Source organism: Argopecten irradians, chromosome 6 (assembly GCF_041381155.1).
Source record: "Argopecten irradians isolate NY chromosome 6, Ai_NY, whole genome shotgun sequence".
Lineage (NCBI taxonomy): Eukaryota > Metazoa > Mollusca > Bivalvia > Pectinida > Pectinidae > Argopecten > Argopecten irradians.
The window spans coordinates 18388636-18409111 of NC_091139.1; the positions used below are offsets into that span (position 1 = coordinate 18388636).

Here is a 20476-nt window from a genome sequence, read left to right on the forward strand (position 1 = left end):
GTGGTAGTTACTCATTACCTTGACTTTTGAGCTGTCAAAGTCAACATTCAACACATTCAAAATCTTATATTGATGACCATCAGTCATAATTTTAGAAATCTATATTCTCTTAATTGTCATAAAAAACATGCATCACATCCATACAAGATATATTTTTCAAAATACATCCAAAAAAAGAATGTAAAACCTAGTAAGATACAGATAAATCACTGACCTTGACCTTTGACATTAGTGTAAAGGTCAAGGTCATGAACTTCCAGTCAAGCTTCAACTAAACTTAAAGAAACTTTCTGACAAGTGAGACTATAATGACATCCGACCCTTTTAATTCCCGTCATAAATTACTCCAACAATTCCATATAAAGTGGAATAATTAGATGTTAAGTTCAGTTTACACAGTATAAACTGGATTACGATTATGATTTTAGAAGGTTTATCCTAAAAAATATTTTGTGCTATATGACCAGGACAGGGAAACTGGGGTTATCTCTCTTGTACATACACATCACAGGGAAGGCTTAACTTTGATGTTGTAGGCAGTAGGCAGGAATCACAAAACATCACTAAAGTAATATAGGCAGTAGACAGGTATCACAAAACAGCTGTGTAAAGAAACCTAAAGTAATATAGGCAGCAGACAGGTATCACAAAACAGCTGTGTAAAGAAACCTAAAGTAATATAGGCAGTAGACAGGTATCACAAAACAGCTGTGTAAAGAAACCTAAAGTAATATAGGCAGCAGACAGGTATCACAAAACAGCAGTGTAAAGAAACCTAAAGTAATATAGGCAGCAGACAGGTATCACAAAACATCAGTGGAAAGAAACCTAAAGTAATATAGGCAGTAGACAGGTATCACAAAACAGCAGTGGAAAGAAACCTAAAGTAATATAGGCAGCAGACAGGTATCACAAAACAGCAGTGGAAAGAAACCTAAAGTAATATAGGCAGTAGGCAGGTATCACAAAACAGCAGTGTAAAGAAACCTAAAGTAATATAGGCAGCAGACAGGTATCACAAAACAGCAGTGGAAAGAAACCTAAAGTAATATAGGCAGTAGGCAGGTATCACAAAACAGCAGTGGAAAGAAACCTAAAGTAATATAGGCAGCAGACAGGTATCACAAAACAGCAGTGGAAAGAAACCTAAAGTAATATAGGCAGTAGACAGGTATCACAAAACATCAGTGGAAAGAAACCTAAAGTAATATAGGCAGTAGACAGGTATCACAAAACAGCAGTGGAAAGAAACCTAAAGTAATATAGGCAGCAGACAGGTATCACAAAACAGCAGTGGAAAGAAACCTAAAGTAATATAGGCAGCAGACAGGTATCACAAAACAGCAGTGGAAAGAAACCTAAAGTAATATAGGCAGTAGGCAGGTATCACAAAACAGCTGTGTAAAGAAACCTAAAGTAATATAGGCAGCAGACAGGTATCACAAAACAGCAGTGGAAAGAAACCTAAAGTAATATAGGCAGTAGGCAGGTATCACAAAACAGCTGTGTAAAGAAACCTAAAGTAATATAGGCAGTAGACAGGTATCACAAAACAGCAGTGGAAAGAAACCTAAAGTAATATAGGCAGTAGACAGGTATCACAAAACAGCAGTGGAAAGAAACCTAAAGTAATATAGGCAGTAGACAGGTATCACAAAACAGCTGTGTAAAGAAACCTAAAGTAATATAGGCAGTAGACAGGTATCACAAAACAGCTGTGTAAAGAAACCTAAAGTAATATAGGCAGTAGACAGGTATCACAAAACAGCAGTGGAAAGAAACCTAAAGTAATATAGGCAGTAGACAGGAATCACAAAACATCAGTGGAAAGAAACCTAAAGTAATATAGGCAGTAGACAGGTATCACAAAACAGCTGTGTAAAGAAACCTAAAGTAATATAGGCAGTAGACAGGTATCACAAAACAGCTGTGTAAAGAAACCTAAAGTAATATAGGCAGTAGACAGGTATCACAAAACAGCTGTGTAAAGAAACCTAAAGTAAATATAGGCAGCAGACAGGTATCACAAAACATCAGTGGAAAGAAACCTAAAGTAATATAGGCAGCAGACAGGTATCACAAAACATCAGTGGAAAGAAACCTAAAGTAATATAGGCAGCAGACAGGTATCACAAAACAGCAGTGGAAAGAAACCTAAAGTAATATAGGCAGCAGACAGGTATCACAAAACAGCAGTGGAAAGAAACCTAAAGTAATATAGGCAGCAGACAGGTATCACAAAACAGCAGTGGAAAGAAACCTAAAGTAATATAGGCAGCAGACAGGTATCACAAAACAGCAGTAGTGGAAAAAGAAACCTAAAGTAATATAGGCAGCAGACAGGTATCACAAAACAGCAGTGGAAAGAAACCTAAAGTAATATAGGCAGTAGGCAGGTATCACAAAACAGCTGTGTAAAGAAACCTAAAGTAATATAGGCAGTAGACAGGTATCACAAAACAGCAGTGTAAAGAAACCTAAAGTAATATAGGCAGTAGACAGGTATCACAAAACAGCTGTGTAAAGAAACCTAAAGTAATATAGGCAGCAGACAGGTATCACAAAACATCAGTGGAAAGAAACCTAAAGTAATATAGGCAGCAGACAGGTATCACAAAACATCAGTGGAAAGAAACCTAAAGTAATATAGGCAGCAGACAGGTATCACAAAACATCAGTGGAAAGAAACCTAAAGTAATATAGGCAGCAGACAGGTATCACAAAACAGCAGTGTAAAGAAACCTAAAGTAATATAGGCAGCAGACAGGTATCACAAAACAGCAGTGGAAAGAAACCTAAAGTAATATAGACAGTAGACAGGTATCACAAAACAGCAGTGTAAAGAAACCTAAAGTAATATAGACAGTAGGCAGGTATCACAAAACAGCAGTGGAAAGAAACCTAAAGTAATATAGGCAGCAGACAGGTATCACAAAACAGCAGTGGAAAGAAACCTAAAGTAATATAGGCAGTAGACAGGTATCACAAAACATCAGTGGAAAGAAACCTAAAGTAAAACAGGCAGCAGACAGGTATCACAAAACAGTATTGGAAAGAAACCTAAAGTAATATAGGCAGCAGACAGGTATCACAAAACATCAGTGGAAAGAAACCTAAAGTAATATAGGCAGCAGACAGGTATCACAAAACATCAGTGGAAAGAAACCTAAAGTAATATAGGCAGTAGGCAGGTATCACAAAACAGCTGTGTAAAGAAACCTAAAGTAATATAGGCAGTAGACAGGTATCACAAAACAGCTGTGTAAAGAAACCTAAAGTAATATAGGCAGTAGACAGGTATCACAAAACATCAGTGGAAAGAAACCTAAAGTAATATAGGCAGCAGACAGGTATCACAAAACAGCAGTGGAAAGAAACCTAAAGTAATATAGGCAGTAGACAGGTATCACAAAACAGCTGTGTAAAGAAACCTAAAGTAATATAGGCAGTAGACAGGTATCACAAAACATCAGTGGAAAGAAACCTAAAGTAATATAGGCAGCAGACAGGTATCACAAAACAGCAGTGGAAAGAAACCTAAAGTAATATAGGCAGTAGACAGGTATCACAAAACATCAGTGGAAAGAAACCTAAAGTAATATAGGCAGCAGACAGGTATCACAAAACATCAGTGGAAAGAAACCTAAAGTAATATAGGCAGCAGACAGGTATCACAAAACAGTAGTGGAAAGAAACCTAAAGTAATATAGGCAGTAGGCAGGTATCACAAAACAGCAGTGTAAAGAAACCTAAAGTAATATAGGCAGCAGACAGGTATCACAAAACAGCAGTGTAAAGAAACCTAAAGTAATATAGGCAGTAGACAGGTATCACAAAACAGCAGTGTAAAGAAACCTAAAGTAATATAGACAGTAGGCAGGTATCACAAAACAGCAGTGGAAAGAAACCTAAAGTAATATAGGCAGCAGACAGGTATCACAAAACAGCAGTGGAAAGAAACCTAAAGTAATATAGGCAGTAGACAGGTATCACAAAACATCAGTGGAAAGAAACCTAAAGTAAAAACAGGCAGCAGACAGGTATCACAAAACAGTATTGGAAAGAAACCTAAAGTAATATAGGCAGCAGACAGGTATCACAAAACATCAGTGGAAAGAAACCTAAAGTAATATAGGCAGCAGACAGGTATCACAAAACATCAGTGGAAAGAAACCTAAAGTAATATAGGCAGTAGGCAGGTATCACAAAACAGCTGTGTAAAGAAACCTAAAGTAATATAGGCAGTAGACAGGTATCACAAAACAGCTGTGTAAAGAAACCTAAAGTAATATAGGCAGCAGACAGGTATCACAAAACATCAGTGTAAAGAAACCTAAAGTAATATAGGCAGCAGACAGGTATCACAAAACAGCAGTGGAAAGAAACCTAAAGTAATATAGGCAGTAGGCAGGTATCACAAAACAGCTGTGTAAAGAAACCTAAAGTAATATAGGCAGCAGACAGGTATCACAAAACAGCAGAAGAAAGAAACCTAAAGTAATATAGGCAGCAGACAGGTATCACAAAACAGCTGTGTAAAGAAACCTAAAGTAATATAGGCAGCAGACAGGTATCACAAAACAGCAGTGTAAAGAAACCTAAAGTAATATAGGCAGCAGACAGGTATCACAAAACAGCAGTGGAAAGAAACCTAAAGTAATATAGACAGTAGGCAGGTATCACAAAACAGCTGTGTAAAGAAACCTAAAGTAATATAGGCAGTAGGCAGGTATCACAAAACAGCAGTGGAAAGAAACCTAAAGTAATATAGGCAGTAGGCTGGAATCACAAAACAGTAGTGTAAAGAACCCTTAAGTAATATAAGCAGTAGGCTGGAATATAACAAGTAAGAGCAAAGAAAAAAAGTTGTTTTGTGTCTTGGCAAACATTTAAGAATGTATAGGCAGATGCATAGGCAATATATTCTCAGATATAGAGACATTATGAAGTATACTGACAGATATGAAGGCATTCTATAGGTTTATTTGCAGACAATGTACAAGAGGCCCATTGGCCTTAACGGTCATCTGGCTATTGGCACAATACAACACACTTGTTTAAAGATTTTAGCCTATTTGACCCCTGTGAATGAAGATCAACGTCATTTTTTTAAAAACAAATGTGATAGCCATTCATCCCAGCATGTCACAGGCCCAATATCAGGTCTCTAGGCTTCTTGGCTATTGGCACAAGTTAACACAAGATTTTAGTCTATTTGACCCCTGTGACCTTGGATGAAGGTCTAGATCATTCATTTGAACAAACTTGGTAACCCTTCATCCCAGCATGCTGCAGGCCCAATATGAGTATCCTTGGCCGTTCCCTTCTTCAGATGTTGTTTGAAAATTTAAGCCTATTTCAACCATGTGACCTTGAATAAAGGTCAAGGTCGTTCATTTGAACAATCTTGGTAGCCCCTTCATCCCAGCATGTCATAGGTCAAATATCAGATCTCTAGGCGTCCTAGTTATTCTCAGGAATTTGTTCAAAGATTTTAGCCTATTTGACCCCATGACCTTTAATGAAGGTCAAGGTCTTTCATTTAAACAAATTGGTAGCCTTTCATCCTATCATATTGCAGGCCAAATATGGGTATCATGGGCCTTTTGGTTCTTGAGAAGAATTTGTTTAAAGATTTAAGCCTATTTGACCCATATGACCTTGAATGAAAATCAAGGTCATTCATTTGAACAAGCTTGGTAGTCCTTGATCCCAGCATGCTGCAGGCCCAATATTGGTATCCTGGGCCTTTCGGTTTTTGAAAAGTCGTTTAAAGATTTAAGCCTGTTTGACCCCTGTGACCTTGAATGAAGGTCAAGGTCATTCATTTGAACAAACTTGGTAGTCCTCTATCCCAGCATGCTGCAGGCCTAATATGGGTATCCTGGGCTTTTTGGTTCTTGAGAAGAAGTCATTTAAAGATTTTAGCCTTTTTGACCCCTGTGACCTTGAATGAAGGTCAAGGTCATTTATTTGAACAAACTTGTTAGCCCTTCATCCCAGCATGCTACAGGCCAAATATCAGTACCCTGGGCCTTTCAGTTATTGAGAAGAAGTCGTTTGAATGAAAAGTTTATGCACAGCGGACGGCGCACGATGACGGACGGTGCATGATGACGATCATCCTGACCCTTTGGGTCAGATGAATGACTTAATAAACATGTAGGAATCCCATATGTTGAGACATTCATGACATGGCGAATCAAGACAGACATTTAGGACATGAGTTAATTTGTGGACAGACATTTAGTACTTGGGTCAATTAGTGGACAGACATTTAGGACATGGGTCAATCAGTAGACATTCAGGACACAGGTCAATCAGTAGACAGACATTTAGGACATGAGTCAATTAGTGGACAGACATTAAGGACATGGGTCAATCAGAAGACAGATATTTAGGAAGTGCTTGCCTGTACATAGGAAAGTATAAGATTGTCCCAGATAGGGATACGTCTTTGATTTGTCTACCATTTTGTATGCAGGAATGCTTTATTTAAGAGTTTTGTTAAGACTTGAGCAGCCCTCATTGAAGGAGCTGATGAATTTGTCTGGGAGACACATGAAGCTCCTAGATCTATATGAGGACATTCCTCACCCGTCTAGGAGACTGTGACCCAATACTACCACTGATTTATACCTTATCCACACCGTCCCCATTCTGTCTTTCTTCTTCCTCTTATATGAAAAGGTCACTTGAAAAATAAGCGTTTTTTTATGTGAATCCTCCCCCAGTGTGCCAGTGAAGTTGAGTTTCTAATGAGGATGTAAAGATTACGTGATCTATGGCGACTGATATCCTACAGTTCAAAGTCTACATACAACATGTCTGTACAGATTTATAATCAAAACAATGTGCTATTCCTGTTTTACTCACTTTTGATTATCAAATTGGTAAAATGAAAATTTATTGAATATTATACTTGAACATATGACTTTGAAGAAAATCTTCCAATTAGCAGTTTGCATAAGGAGAAGTATCGGTGACCTTGACATTTAAATTATCAATGACATTGACCTTTAGTAATTCACAAATTAGCATATGCTTAGAGAAAGAAATTAATTAATTAGTACACAGTATTGAAGAGTATTTATAAAACTGACTAGACACATGAACAGTTTTGGAGTGAAAGAAAGAATCAGGAACAAATCAATACGATAATTGAATATTGTGGGATTATTTACAGGTGTGTGGAGTTGGATCTGTAAGGTTTCTATAAGTAAGTCATTTACAGTGGTACAACCATATTTTCCATAGATCAGACTTCAAAGCCTTCTGCTGTAAGATCCCAATGGCCCCAATATTCCCTATATCTTCCATAAGTGATACATCATTTGTCTAAGAAGCTGTCTGTCTCCAGAAAGGTGAAGGTCACACACTCGCCCAGGTCAAGGCCACAAAATCTAACCATATGTTATCTATAAATACTCGCTCATTTTGAATGAATAAAATAGAAAAACATGACAGTCAAAGGTTATCATAGAGTGTATGTAGGGCAAAGCGGCTCATGTAAACATGCGAGTCATAACCCTCACGGTACATTAATACAGAGCTGCGTCATCGTTACAGCTGGAAATTTTCTTTCCTCCATAATCTATGGGGCTATAGTTATATTTAAACTATTTTATCATCCTGATTACTTTTTACAAAACATACTCAGTCAAAATATAAGGAGGCCCCATGTCTGTCTGTTGGTGCTTACTAGCAGATTTTCTGAAGCAAAAAATATCCCGTCCATGCACTGTTGTCAAGAGTGAATCATTCTCAAGTGTATGCATGTACTTTTTAAAGCTTTCCCCGAGTTGCTTTTAGGTCAAGGTCACCTACAATATTTAACTTTCAATATTTTATTTAATCTTACAGGTTAAGGTCAGTTGGTATTGTCCTCTTGTGCAAATATAAATAAAGAAACTTCTTTAAGCTTTACAAGTTTGTAGCTGTCTTGAAAAAAGTCGATAATAATTCTAAACCGTTAAGAATGGTAAATATGTCAGTTACTATTAGGGAAGACTATCATGTTAGTAGCTATCAAGGATGGTAAATAAGTCTGTAGATGTTATGAATGGTAAATAAGTCTAAAGATGTTATGGATGGTAAATAAGTGTGAATGTTACGAATGGTAAATAAGTCATAGATGTTATGGATGTTTAATAAGTCATTGACGTTACATATGGTAAATAAGTCTGTAAATGTTACGGATGTTAAATAAGTCTGTAAATGTAAGCATAGATATTATGGAAAGTGAATAATTGGGTTATGTAGGTTACAAGTCCTTAGCGGTTACATATGGTTTATAAGTAGTGGCTGGATTGTAAACAGCGTCACAAGATTTTACAGATAGTATAATGGTATGATATGGACATTTTTTGATTTCAGATAGCAGCTTTCGGAAGCAACATGAATACACAGCTCTTCTGGACATCTTCATCCTTTCCGTCTACAATAGCTTAGGACGTCAATCCACATTGTTCATACGAGTGTTTCCTCAATCGTTTCCTGTGGTTCACTATTGAGTTTGGACTGGTGTACATCAGTACTCATACAAGTGTTTCAAGGGTTGCCACTTTTTAATTGGTATGCAATACTTGCAACCTTGAGTGTCCATGTTTTAGTAACAGAATCAATAAACGTTGTATTCATACCCGACTAAAACTGACTGTTTGCGGAGCTTACTGGTGATAATAGTTCAACAGGGAAATCATAGAAACACTACCGAAGGTCGTACAGCATGATAACTTCACCGATCATAGCCTCACGTCCAATTCGACCTTGAAAGTAATGCATATAAATGATATAATGCTATCGTCATAGCAACAATTACATAACTGTGATATGTTTTATCACTTGCTTTAAGGGATATTGAATTTAGAATGATGAACCTAAATGATAAATAATTCAATTGTCATCAAGTGCCTGGGAATTTGAGGAACCTATTGTTTTGGCTGTGTATTGAACAGAATGCCAATATTTTAAGAATCTGTTGAGATTTCCATGACTCTGTTATGTGTACTGATATACCAGTATCATTATAACAATACGAAAATTTCACAAGGGAAAATTTGTAACACAAATGTGTATATGAATTTTGACAAGCCGTAACCATACAATGTAACCAAAGTGTCACCTTCCTGCTATTTATATTCCATATCAGGATGCAGCTATATGGGTACCCTGAAGTACTTTGGAGATACAAACACCCTGACATGATCTAATATTGCACAAATTGAGTGTGTAACTCTCATTAAATTAATTCCGGGTTTTACAATTGATGGAGAACTACCGTCAAGGTGTTATTTCTTACACAAACACTAGAGAGTACATCTAAGACGACTCAATCGGCTTAATCGAGGATAATATCAGCTCCTTTTCACATTTATTATATCTACATCAGATCATTTCAATAAATTTTTTTGAAAATATCCACTCGAGTTTTATAAAATCACCTGAAGAAACGTTTGGAGAGTCTTGTCCTGGGTAGGATGGTTTCTCAAGTGTCAAATTTTCTCTCATGTAAGGGAAACATCCACACACTCCTGGCCTAGGTGTCGGGGAGGGTCACCAACATATCGAGATAACACATCTACCTGTGTAACCAATACTGGTTACACAACACCTTTAAATCCGGGTAAAATAAAACACAAGCAGGTAATTAAGTTCAGGTATCTCAAATTATATATCACCAGATATAAATAACAAATTACAGGTATTAATATTATATTACCTGGTATAATTGCAATACAATTAGGTAAAATTTTCCAACTGCTTCATTAGTTTTCCTTGTATCGTTAAACAGTAATCATCAATTCCAATTATCATATTAACACAAGTTTTCACACATCCCAATAAGAAAAGAATCTAAAGATTAAATTGTCTTTACCCATGTTATCTATCTACGTAGTTTAACAAGATCTAGGTCGTTGCTGATGGCTAGCTCCTAATCAGATATTGGAGTAGCGATACAGATTTACAAGAATTTCATTGAATTTGCTTTAGTAGTTCTGGAGAAGGCAAAAATGTAAATTGTTTATGCATACAGACAGATAAAATGTGATTAGGCTAGATCACTAATGAAGTTCTGACCCAGGTATATAAACAGTCTTATTAACCTGGAGTTCATATAGAGATATGTGCCTAAGGAACATTTTTATAATGGAACAACAATTTGATATGTCTGAAGCCGTTTATCTAGTAATTCCATACTTACTGCATTGCAATAAGTTTAAGTTTCTATTAATCTTGTCTTTTACCAGTATCTGTTCAGAGTTTCTCTTAACTTTCCAACTTTATGCCTACAATGCCAGACCAATCTAAATGCTGACATGTCTTTTTTTCTCTCCCTTGTCAGAGACAATCATGCAATATTGCAGATTCTTAACGACAAGAGAAATAATTTTGTGCAACTATATTTATATTTTCTTGTCTCTTTCTTCAGCAGGTAAAAGGTCTAAGGACCGGGCGACTAGATTAGATGGCTTTTAAGCATTTTTTACCATTACATTTCGTCTTTATTATATTTCTCGTTGGAATATAGTATGTCGTAATATTCTGGATCAGGTGGTTTATACGTCGTCTTGTGGCTCCAGCTCCTGGTGATGTCATGTCTATTTCACAAACATAACTGTAATGTAATGCTGCATCAGCATCTTGTAAGAGAAAATCAATGAAATAAAATTTATCGTCACTTCTGAAAATAATTTCTTTCTGAAGACTCTGCAGTCTTACACAAATGAACAGTAAATCAATACGTCATGCTACATTGCAATCATCTATTGTAGGTTTTAATTATTTCTTTTCTTTTTTTCGAAATTTTACATCCCTGTAAATGTGTTGTATTGCAAAATGGCATTGATTCCAGGAGTTTCTCTGAAGCACCCAGAAGTACTCAAATGACCTTGAAAATTACACAGATGACCTTGCATGTCCCAGTAACCTAGACTTGTGAAATTGTATTTTCCCTTTAGAAGGAGGGGGAAATGTTGACATATAAATGTCAGACCAGTGAAATAGATAAAACTCAAATGTAGAGTAGTATCAATTATTTCAATTGTTTTCGACATCAGCTTTATAATCAGTCTTTATTTGATGAATGTTGGGGTGTTTTTCTTCCGAGGATAGCAGTAATTATTAACAGACTTGGGAACAGCATTATGACTTGGGTAGAATTAGAGTACATTAAAACCTGCCTAGTGACCACATCTGTGTAACGATCACCTGCTTCATAAGAACTCTTTTTTGGGGCCTAAATGGCCCTATTTCATTTCAAAACAATTTGACCTGTGTATAAAGACAACTTGGCTATAAAGACCATTTTACTTTGTCCTGTAGTTAGCTACTGTTGCAGTAGAAAAGCATTGATAACATATCTGAACACTTTCGATGACTCTAGAAAAAGTCTGAAGTGTCATATGCTTACTTTTCAGCTGCTGCAATAGCTTGATTAAAAATAAAATTTGAAATGGTTTATCTTGATTGATTCAAATGGGATTCGAACTCGCGACCCTGAGGTGGACTAGTCCACCGCAGCACCAATAGGTAATGAGAATTTTTGTTATCATGTTCTGTTACCTGAATTACAAAAAGAGAAATGAGATGACTATACGGGTAAATTAAAGTTCAGCAGCTCGATATAAATGGAAATTAAGGAGACTATATTGATATATGTAAGTCTATAGATTATAAATTTAGGGGGTTATGCAGCAGGAGAGAAACATTAGCCCTGGGAGTCTGTGGGAACAAATTGTGACAATTACGACAGAACAACGGCAACATTATATTATAAAATTACTTAAAGCGGGTTCAAATGAGGAAAAGTAAACCAAGTGTGTGGGTCGAGAGTCATCATGACATTTGTACTGAAATACAGAAAATTTTATCATATATTTCTGTTTTGTTAGTATTTCTATAAACAAATTATAAGGTATAGGATTTCACAGGGAAAACAGGCATTTAAATCCCCCATAAGGAACCCGATACATCCTGTGATACAGCAAATGGTAACCGATATTTAATCTTTTCTTATAAACAATGCTACCCTGTTGCGGTAATACGAAGCATAAATAATATTTGTTTGTGTGATCAACATTTCCGTGGCTGACGTTATAAGTGTGATCTAGGTAAGCAGTAATGGTGTCAAACATTGTCGTGACATTGATTTTTTATAAACAACAGAGAAAAGTTTGTCAGGTCAATCACCAACTCTTTATAGACAGGTCAACGACTTATCAATTCATCAAAACCACAGCTTATGGCAACGAGTCAAAAATCTTCATTTCTCGTAAATATTCTGTAATTATCACTATAAAAAATCAGATCTATCTGGCTTAGTGAAGCAGGTAAAACAAATGTTTGGCACATGTCATCCAAGTGGATAGTTCATAGCCAGTACACAACCATCCGGGTCTAACGTAGCCTTGTATGTGACAAGTTGGGTGTACGTAATAAGTTAATGACTGTCACACAACGCACTACTGTTTCTTATTACAATATGGGTAGATGTTTTTGGTCGACACCCTGAACTCTATCCTGATATTGGGGTGGGGTGTGTGGTATGACACCCTGAACTCTATCCTGATATTGGGGTGGGGAGTGTTGTATGACACCCTGAACTCTATCCTGATATTGGGGTGGGGTGTGTGGTATGACACCCTGAACTCTATCCTGATATTGGGGTGGGGTGTGTGGTATGACACCCTGAACTCTATCCTGATATTGGGGTGGGGTGTGTGGTATGACACCCTGAACTCTATCCTGATATTGGGGTGGGGTGTGTGGTATGACACCCTGAACTCTATCCTGATATTGGGGTGGGGTGTGTGGTATGACACCCTGAACTCTATACTGATATTGGGGTGGGGTGTGTGGTATGACACCCTGAACTCTATACTGATATTGGGGTGGGGTGTGTGGTATGACACCCTGAACTCTATACTGATATTGGGGTGGGGTGTGTGGTATGACACCCTGAACTCTATACTGATATTGGGGTGGGGTGTGTGGTATGACACCCTGAACTCTATCCTGATATTGGGGTGGGGTGTGTGGTATGACACCCTGAACTCTATACTGATATTGGGGTGGGGGTGTGTGGTATGACACCCTGAACTCTATCCTGATATTGGGGTGGGGTGTGTGGTATGACACCCTGAACTCTATACTGATATTGGGGTGGGGTGGGGTGTGTGGTATGACACCCTGAACTCTATACTGATATTGGGGTGGGGTGTGTGGTATGACACCCTGAACTCTATACTGATATTGGGGTGGGGTGTGTGGTATGACACCCTGAACTCTATACTGATATTGGGGTGGGGTGTGTGGTATGACACCCTGAACTCTATCCTGATATTGGGGTGGGGTGTGTGGTATGACACCCTGAACTCTATCCTGATATTGGGGTGGGGTGTGTGGTATGACACCCTGAACTCTATACTGATATTGGGGTGGGGTGTGTGGTATGACACCCTGAACTCTATACTGATATTGGGGTGGGGTGTGTGGTATGACACCCTGAACTCTATACTGATATTGGGGTGGGGTGTTTGGTATGACACCCTGAACTCTATACTGATATCGGGGTGGGGTGTGTGGTATGACACCCTGAACTCTATACTGATATTGGGGTGGGGTGTGTGGTATGACACCTTGAATTGATGCTCAAATTCTGCGATCATCTATAGTCCTCTACCCAAATCTCCATCACTTCAAGCACCTAAAGTCATAATTTTAACTCAATCACCCCTATAATTGCATATCATATTAGCCTACTTTCTGATCTAGAACAGTCTAAATGTGTCTTCAGGGGTGGATAAGTTAAGATATTGGTGGATGACTTTCCCTTGTCAAACATATACTTTCAAGATCATAGTGGTGCAATTGGCTGAAATACAACCAAAGATTGCCCAGAATGTAGAAAGGTTCAATTTGAAGTTGTTCAATTAAATCATACCAAAACATTTTCCTTTGACTTTGTAATTAGTTCCTAGGCTGTTGGGGTCGAGTAGTTAAGATACTCCAACATATTACCATATGCCCTACATCTCTGGGTCGCGAGTTTGAATACCATGTGAAGCAGTTCCAGATATTAATCACTGATTGGTGATTTTTCTCCAGGTACTCTGGCTTTCCTCCTCTAAACCTAGGTTGTTCTTAACCTGACCCTGCCTGCAGTTAATTTGACATTAAAATAATCAAACCATCACATCAAACTGTTACTTAAAATTAAAATACTTCAGATAAATACTATAGATCTTTTAAATATGATTATTATATAAATGAATATACGTGGTAGATTAACAATTATAATTATTATAATATTATTTTCAAGGTCACATCTACATATATAATTAGATGTTTGTCTGGACATGCATCAGTTGATGGATGACCAGGTATGTCAGCACCTGACAGAAGAAGCTGCTACACAAGCTGTCACCCAAAACACCATCTACTACTTTCTGTTTGACAAGCTGTTACCTACACTCTGTACAAAGGTACAAGGTGGATGTGTATTGGTACAAACAGACGAGATACCATGTCATCTGTTGACATACAATCCCCACAGTGGCAGCAAGGGGAAACTATCCACCCCATTGACTAATTAACAAGGATGTATGACCATTGCTGATGCAGCCGAACTAATCAGTTGGAAAGTCCAACCTGCACTGGTTACATGAAGTTAGGTGAGGACTTGATGGCCCTAGGTATGACATGAAAGTCTCTTCTGGGCCACATCAACTGCAGCCCAGCTTATCAGACCTGAAAATACCCTCTTTTTTACATGATCAAATTAACTCTGAGCGTACATTGATTTTGAGATTGGCAGACACTGGACCACACGTGAGGGCCGTTTTACCTGGTGACATGACGGTTACCATTAGTCTGAACTCAGAGTGTCACAACTGTCTCAGATTTACATTATTAATGTGTGTTATAGGGCTGACCACAAGGAAATACAGTCATGTATACGCTTCTAATGGCTTCAACCCATATGGTTCTTCTGTATATATAAAAATATTTATGGAGAAAGGCATTTCTCCGTTGTTATAATTTGTGCCTGATCCAATTGTACATAAATGACAATACAACATGCTTGAATTGAAAAGTTTGTCTGTGTAAAATTGTACCTCTATCGTAACCAATAACATGTTATACCCCTTTGGTAATTTGGTAACCAAGGTTATATATGGTATCTTGTGGGTATCAAAGGAAATGGTGCATCTCTTTGATAAAAGACATTTTGTATTTTATATCGTTTCTCTAACTAAGAAAATAGCATATCTTTACCATAACCAGTTAACTATGTATCCCTATCATAACCTGAGAAACAGCTATATCTTTGGTATAACCATGGTAATGGGCTGCGGTGCAGAGTGGTTTAGATGTCCCAACATATTACCACACACCTTCCACCTCTGAGATGCGAGTTCGAATCCCATGTGGGGCAGTTGCCAGGTACTGACCACTGATCGGTCGTTTTTTCTATGAGTACCCTGGCTTTCCTCCACCAACAAACCTGGCACATCCTTACATGACCCTGGCTGTTAATACGTAAAACTAATAAAACCCAAACCCATAACCATGGTTTGTTTGTTTGTTTGTTTGTTTGTTTGATTTATTAACGTCCTATTAACAGCTATGGTCATGTAAGGACGGCCTCCCATGTATGCGGTGTGATGCGTGTATGTAGTGCGAGGTGAGTGTTTTGGGAGACTGTGGTATATTCATGTTGTGTCTTCATGTATAGTGGAACTATTGCCCTTTTTATAGTGCTATATCACTGAAGCATGCTGCCGAAGACACCAAGCAACACACCCCACCCGGTCACATTATACTGACAACGGGCGAACCAGTTGTCCCACTCCCGTTATGCTGAGCGCTAAGCAGGAGCAGAAACTACCACTTTTATAGACTTTGGTGTGTCTCGGCCAGGGGACAGAATCCAGAGCCTTCCTCACAGGGGCGAGCGCTCAACTAAAGGCCAAAAGTAAGGTGGTGTGTCAAGGAAGACGTTAGGAAGAATGAAGTAATTTAGAAAGAAAGAAAAGATCCTAAATTTAGTCGCCTCTTACGATCATGCAATAGGGGCAGCAGGTACAATTCATAAGTATCTCTTTGATAACCATTGGAAATGTTGTTTTCCTTATAATTATAATTAAGAACCTTGTTTCGAGGACAACGTACTATATGATGCCCTTATTTAATAGCCAAAGAGATCTTGTCTCCATTAAAGCCATGACAAAATGACATGTTGTTACATGATCTCTATTTTGGGGCAGAAAATGCAAATAAGAAACAAATATTATATCAATGACTTTGAAAATTAATAAAACATGTACTTGCATATCATTAGAAGGTAAAAGTAATGAATTCTAATTCCTCTGAGACTCGTCAGGATGTAAAAGAATCTTGTTCCGTGATGCGTTGTTATGTAAAGTGCATAGCAGGAAGGGGAGGAGGTGCAGGTCAAAGGTCAACAGGACATCAGGTAAATGTTTACGTAGACAGCTGGGATCAACACGCTCGGCAAAGAGAAAGGAAGATTTGTTTTGTAGAGAGAATGTAAGTAAATAGGTTTTCATTGAGTAGTATGTCCTGATTGTGTTTTGGCCGAGATAACACCTGACTTGATAAGGCAGGCTCCACACAGCTACCTGTTACCGTAGTAATTAATTATTCCCCCCTTATCAGTCAGCGTATCTTATTATAACACTCCTGTTTTACGTAATATCTTATTCTACAATACACAACAAGCCAATCCAAGCCTGTCAGTCTGTATACATGTCAACATGTACACTTAAATAAAGAAATATCCACTCTTCACATCATTAGTTTTTATAACTCACATCATCGAAATAGTCTTAACCTAATTCTCCGTAGATCTAAATACATCCTATAAAAGTGAACGCAGTGCCCCTATTTTAGTAACGGCCCTGCCTGTGGTATTGATGTAATATTGAATTGTGTGTTACACATTAATTCCGGCCTCTCGCTATATATATTCCTCTGTATTAGTTTGCAGTATGCACTTAGAACGTACTTGGACGACGTCATAAAGCAAGCCACGCAGAAATGAGTTGTTTTTTTGTTGTATGAGGTTGATTGACTATCTAATGTATTATCAATACTGAACAACCCCTGACACTACATATTGACAGTCGGGTAAGTACCCCACACCCATATTTATTGACAGTCGGGTACGTACCATGGTATACTAGAACGTACATAGGCAGCACCAGTCACCTATACAATTAATGGCCAGGCCTGATGCACAGTGATTCGGTCATTAACTTTAACTGTTGTCTGCATGTAAGACAATATGATTCCAGTAAGAAATGTCGGCTAAATCAGGCTGGGCTGTAAACATGGTTGAAATCTTGTGTTTCATTTCCATCCAAGCTTAACTTGACTGCACTCTGCTGTCTGGGTCAAACTTTATATATCCATATAACCCCCCCCCCCCTAATCCCATTACAATGTCAGGATATAAGAACTTCCTCCTCTCAACTAATACCCTCTAAGGGTTAGGATAGTAGGAATCAAAATGACCCTCCATCATTTAGCTGTAGTAGTATTTCGGATAAACACCTGTCAATGGCCCATTTTACGACACAATAAAACTTTCACATAGATATAAGCCCATTTCAGGATTTTGAAAAGGATTTAAGGATTTAAAACTTATCTCTATGACATGAACCTATTAGGATTTCTACGATTGATATATTGGCCTGATTGTGCTAGGAAACTGTCTTTTCCATGGTTGCATGATATCATTTATTTCTTCTGGTCATTTTTTTATCAACATCTTTTAAGATAGCATTAAGGCAGCATCTGACAATTTGTTGATTAATCATCTGTACCTCGTCAAAATACTCTGGAGTTTCTAACATATACCCTTTGCTTTCCCCTTCAAGATATTGCTGATTTACAACAATACCATTAATGATATTTTGATCAAGACAAAGTTACTAATTACCTTTAATTGTATATATGCCCACCAAGGTCCGAGTAACAATTTAATATACATACCCCCGCCAAGGTATGGCTACAAGTATTTTACCTTTGACATTAATTTTCCCCTAGATAATCTATCTTTACCATTCTGTGCTCTACTCGACAGAACTTACCTATGACCCTACCTATTGTACAGATGACGGTGACAATTTCCTGTTTACCAATATAGGCCGATTACTGCTCCTATTCTAATTGATGACCTACTTTCTGTCATTATTCATCGGCAATTCTAATACTATAATGACCGTAATTATATTGCATGGTGAGCCGTATGACGTGTGCAGCGTAATCATGTATGCACCTTCGTCAGTCATATGGGATAATGACCAATACTATAACTTTGTTAGGTCATCATTTTACCCGTCACTAAGCCACCACACGCGGTATGACTTAGCTCTCACCTTATTAATTTTTTTCTATTACCAATATCTAATTGTTTCTGTGAGGAATATCTGCTACTGAGACAGTCGGCTGATAAAACATGGCTAGGTTAACATGTAGTACGCCCTAGTTTATTGGAGATTTCTTCCTGTTCTATATAAATCACTTACTCCCAGACGTAGTTCTATATACTTCAGCAAAGCCCCTGGCACATGTTTGGCCTGGCTAATAACACATTATAGTAGACTATCAAAAGTAGATATAAAGTCTGTCTCATACAACATGTAATAATAGCAGTCATTGGCCTGTCTATATAGCTGTGTGTCATCAGAAATTCTCCTTCTATGTACTCTGGGAAAAATGGCCCTGGACCATCAATCACTAAAGACCACATACCTACTACCTAATCACTGGACCATAAATTTCTGGTCCCCATTCCTAACACCTAATCACTGGACCATGAATCACTTAAGACCTTCAAACCTACCACCTAATCACTGGACCAAAAGGTTTTTGTCCCCCATACCTACCACCTAATCACTGGACCAAAAGGTTTTTGTCCCCCATACCTACCACCTAATCACTGGACCATGAATCACTATAGACCTCATACTTATCACCTTATCACTGGACCATAAAATACTGATCCCCATACCTACCATCTAATCACTGGACCATAAAATACTGATCCCCATACCTACCATCTAATCACTGGACCATAAAATACTGGTCCCCATACCTACCACCTAATCACTGGACCATGAATCACTATAGACCTTCAAACCTACCACCTAATCACTGGACCATGAATCACTATAGACCTCATACTTATCACCTTATCACTGGACCATGAATCACTATAGACCTCATACCTATTCCTTTATCACTGGACCATGAAATACTGGTCCCCATACCTACCATCTAATCACTGGACCAAAATACTGGTCCCTATACCTACCACCATCTAATCACTGGACCATAAAATACTGGATCCCCATACTTACCACCTAATCACTGACCATGAAATACTGGTTTTATCATACCATAAATACTATACACCTAATCACTGGAACATAAAATACTGATCCCCATACCTACCACCTAATCACTGGACCGTAAAATACTGGTCTCCATACCTACCACCTAATCACTGGACCATACAGTTTAGATTCTGATCTCTTAGGTCATTGTACCATCATTAATATTCTTCCACTACCTCTTTATATTTACATTGGATTAGATTAAATAATCTTAGAAAGATTACCATTGTTGAGCTATACATCCCTGTTAAGCCTTTAAGTGTTTCAGGTCAAGTGAAAAGACTTATTTTAACTTAAGTTTGACCTCTGTAAAGAGAGAGAAAGCATCACTCTTAGGAAATAAATGGTAGTTAAATAGATGATTTAGGGAATTAAACTATAAACCTCGAGTGTTAAAGTAGAAGCTAATTGAAAAGTTTGACAGGGAGATGATGGAACACCTTTACCAAATATTTCTTTCCCAATCCACTTTTTTGACACGGAAACTCTGATGTTTTCTACTCTCTCTCTCATCTAAATGGTTAAGAAAATTTCAGAAATATAAAACACAAAATTACTTTTACCATAATTAAGAAAATAATTGAAATTGAGCTAAAGGAATGTTTATTTTTTTAAAAACAGACAAATGGTTGTACCGAATGGCAACCAAGTTGAGGATCACAAAGTACGCGGAGGTGTGTCGACAGTATTGCCAGCCAGGGTTATCTCCCTGTAAACTGTTACATTAGCGCCACCCTTTATTGTTTTCCACGTCTAACGAACTGCCATCAGCACTTTTCATTCGTTGCTCATTGATTAGGATATACAACGGCAGTAACAAGTTGATGTACCGCTGAACTCCACGCAAAATATCCTAACACAACATCAAATGGAATTCTTTCCATACTGCATTAAAACAACAAGCAACAGACAAACAATTTTTTTATTGACAAATTCCATTTTAGTAAAGAAGAATAATCAGCTGTAATTCAGTGCAGACATATTTCTATTAACTCAGCACAAGCATTTTACATCAAAAAGCAGACATTTCACATGAATGACTTCATGTG

The 20476-nt window shown here is 37.7% G+C and overlaps 1 long non-coding RNA gene across 9 annotated transcripts in view; it reads right to left on the minus strand.

Annotated features, from left to right (window-relative positions):
* LOC138325210 (uncharacterized) overlaps positions 1-20476 on the minus strand; it is a 147789-nt gene that overhangs the window by 29756 nt on the left and 97557 nt on the right. Inside the window, exons 6-7 of one of the 9 annotated variants that reach the window (XR_011208740.1) lie at positions 10491-10643; positions 9444-9613 (exon numbers count right to left, since the gene is read on the minus strand). The exons of 7 other annotated variants lie outside the window; for them this stretch is intronic. This is a non-coding gene — a long non-coding RNA (uncharacterized lncRNA). The remainder of the gene's footprint in view (positions 1-9443; positions 9614-10490; positions 10644-20476) is intronic. One more of the 9 variants, XR_011208741.1, reaches the window with a different exon arrangement.